This window comes from Myodes glareolus, chromosome X, assembly GCF_982192425.1.
Source record: "Myodes glareolus chromosome X, mMyoGla1.1, whole genome shotgun sequence".
In the NCBI taxonomy this organism is placed as follows: Eukaryota; Metazoa; Chordata; class Mammalia; order Rodentia; family Cricetidae; genus Myodes; species Myodes glareolus.
This window is the reverse complement of record NC_142053.1, coordinates 13,799,567-13,802,999: the sequence shown is the minus strand read 5'-3', so window position 1 is coordinate 13,802,999 and position 3,433 is coordinate 13,799,567. Positions and strand designations below refer to the sequence as shown.

The window sequence follows — 3,433 nt, the reverse complement described above, 5'->3', positions numbered from 1 at the left end:
CAGTTTTTTGGGGGTTACTTACAGAAATATGGGTGAGGGATCATTTACATGAGCAAAACTGATTCAAAGACAGCTGCATCACCAAAGCCCACCCCATGCTGAGAACCTGGAACACACTGCATACCTTACAGACAATGCAGCATGTTTGAGAGTCTCCAGTCCAAGTGTAGGTCCAAGTGCTTCAGTTGGTCTAAACTTCCTACAGGCAGATCAGCTGGTTTCCAGTTCTTCCAGGGAGATGGTTTGCTCTCAGAGTCTTCTTTGCAGCTCGGTTACCTTCTGTCAGGGAAGGAACTCTCTCAGCTTCTATTGCTTATTTTGGCAGGAAGGGGCATAGTGAATCTGGTCAGGTTCAGGGACTTACTGAAGCTATTTTGAGTTGTTTACCATCCTGCTCAAGGAACTTTCTGCAGGATAGAATATTTTTCAATTTGAAAGGATATACAACAGATATGTTATCAGTGAGATAAAACGAAGATATTCAAAGATTAAAAATTGAATGATCCTTCTGTAACAAAATGTCAGCAACCAAATGGTTTTCATTATCCGGAACTCAGAATCAGCAAGGAAAAGTTTCATCATCTGTATTTGAGCTCTAAAGCATTCTTAGGGAGCTCCTGGAAACTCTCTGCATTAACTCAGTAATAAGAAAGAGTGAGCCAGCTATAAACCAACATTATTAATAAATCATTCTGCATCTGCAGAAACAAATATCTCACTGACATATGACATGGGAATGACAACAACAGACTAAAACTCTAATCCCAGTGTTCTCTAATCAGTAGTGAAGGAGGTTAATTTGAGACCTTTAGGCAGAAGAGGCCTGTTTTGTTTTGTTTTGCTTTGTTTTTCCAAGCAACAATCACAACAAGCATTACCCTTTAGCTGCTGACAGGAAAGTTCAAAAATTCCATCATGTCCTAGTTTCTTGTACTTGATAAAGGTTAATAAAACACAGTTTCAGGAAAGAAACATTTCTCCACTTCTTAATGCTCTGAAAAAGACAACAATAGGTTTTTCTTATTTTTATTTATTTATTTATTTATTTAGGTTTTGAATTTGGTTTTTCTAGAAAGGATTTCTGTATGTAGCAACACAGGCTGTCCTGGAATTCACTTTGTAGACCAGGCTAAACTCAAACACACAGATCTACTTGCCCCTGCCTCCCAAGTGCTGATATAAAAGGTATGTCCCACCGATGCCTGGCTTGATAGATCTTGTAGATCTGAAGGTTGATGAGAAGATTCCCTTTAATACATTCTTGAGCTGATGATTGTTGAAGGAAGTGCCATCAGGGGAAGATCGTTTGGGTTCCAGACACACATCATGATTCTTCTCTCGTCAGGATTGGTTTTGAGTGTCAATAACTTTTTGCAGCTGGTCTACTCCTTGACCCGAGTAATCTGAATCCATATTTTTGTAGTCTGCTCCAAAATGTCTCCACTGGAAACCATAAACTGGGCCCAGCTCCCCTTCCTGTCGTGCAGAGAATCCCATGCTGTCCAGAAAATCTCGGGACCCATTGGCATCCCAGATTCTCACTCCTTTGGAGGCCAGTTCTTTAGCATTTGTGGATCCCTTGATAAACCACAGCAATTCCTTCAAAACACCCTTCCAGAACACTCGTTTGGTTGTGAGCAGAGGAAGTTCATCTCTCAGGTTGTATGGTGCCTGCATGCCTAACACCGTCAAGGTGCCTGCACCCGTGTGGTCCTCCTTGAAACCACAGCGCATAATGTGCTCCAACTGCCCCAGATACTGCCCCTGCCTAGGTAAAAGCCACATTCTGGTTACCAGTACTTTCAGAAATTTGTAGAAAAAAATATTAGTATCAGTTCATCTATAACTCAAAGGTTAGGGGAGAACAAGTAGTGTAGATGGATGAATAAGAATCCAAATACATATTGATAGGCATAAATGGGCAAAACTCATCAAGTTGACTTTTAGTGAGATTGATTTAATTCTATACCTTCAGTATCAAAAAACCTAATTCACATACGCATATTGGGTAGACTCATTTAGCAATAACACTTGTAGAAGATATCTGGTTTAATGTCAATGGTAGTATGTATGAGTCACAATATATTTTGTGTCCATTCCCCAAAGAACAAATACTGTCTTTGGCTGCATGCATAAGCTTTTAGTGACTAAAATGAGAGCAAGGGTAATAAACATTTCAGAACAGTAATTAACAGTCTACTAATTTAGGGGTGTATTTAAGAAGGAGGAACAATAAAAATCTACTTAGAATAGGATTATTTTCCAAGAGGGTCCAGGGCTGTCTTACTTGTAGAGAGTAGGCAGATAGGAACCAGGGCACCTTCCTTTGACACTTGGCGAGGTATGAAACTGTTAGATGCTTATATTAAAAGAATGATATTCTGTCTTTCTTTTATTTGCCACAGAGTAGAAAAATAGAAGAGAAAATAAAAAGTAAATATTTAAACCAAGTTGGGCAGGAGACATTGCTTAATGATGGTTAAGACTACTGGCTGCTCTTGATACCATCTGGTTTCAATTTCCAGCACCCACAAGGCAGCTAACTCCAGTTCCAGGGGATCTAATGCACTCTTCTTGCTTTCACAGGCAGTGCATGATTGATGTACATGCAAGCAAAGAGCACTAATATAGATACATAAATACATACATACACACATACATACATGAATGCATGCATTGCAAAATCCCAATATAAGTACAAGGAAAAAAAAACAAACTAAAAGAGAATGGGTGGCAGTAAGTGGTGTGTTACTTTAGTTTAGTGTTGACAGAAAAGGGCTTGAAAGGTAGAGATGAGTTTTGAGTGAAGAACTGTATCAGTGCAACAAGTAAAGTCCACAAGAATAACATAATTTTACACCGGTTTATTTAAAGTCTAAAATATGTACCAATCTGAATGATGCTTATGGAGGAGGAAGAGAAGTATTATATGTGAAGGTGCACATGGACATAGACTTTTTATATATACAGTCAGTCCTTATTTTTACAAATTATACATTTATACATTCAGTTAACTTTGTTTAAGTCACTTAAAACTAAATCTACACAAAGAACATTATTCTATGAACAATATGATATAGTGCTTTTTAGCCAGCTTTTGAGGTTTAAACATTTTGAGTATTAAGCATTATGAGTAATCTAAAAGTGATTTAGAATATATGAGAGGATGTATATAGTGGTATATAGTGTGTAAATAAACAACAAATAATTTTGTATTATATATAACTTTATTCATAAATTACTTAATATTTTTATCCATGTTTTTTAACTCTTTCATTTTTTTTAGTATGTTCCTATTCAATTTTTGCTCTTCTGCTTAAAATTTCTGCCCAGTTACTTCCATTGACTTATTTGTTGTGTACCTATGGGTTTAATGGACACTTATTTCATATCCTGGATATTAATCCTTGATCTAATGTGTACATTGCAAATG

The 3,433-nt window shown here is 37.1% G+C and overlaps 1 pseudogene; it reads right to left on the bottom strand.

Moving 5' to 3' along the window:
- Positions 1 to 1,250: 1,250 nt before the first annotated feature.
- LOC125415490 (thymidylate synthase pseudogene) lies at positions 1,251 to 1,785 on the bottom strand (annotated as a pseudogene).
- Positions 1,786 to 3,433: the final 1,648 nt, after the last annotated feature.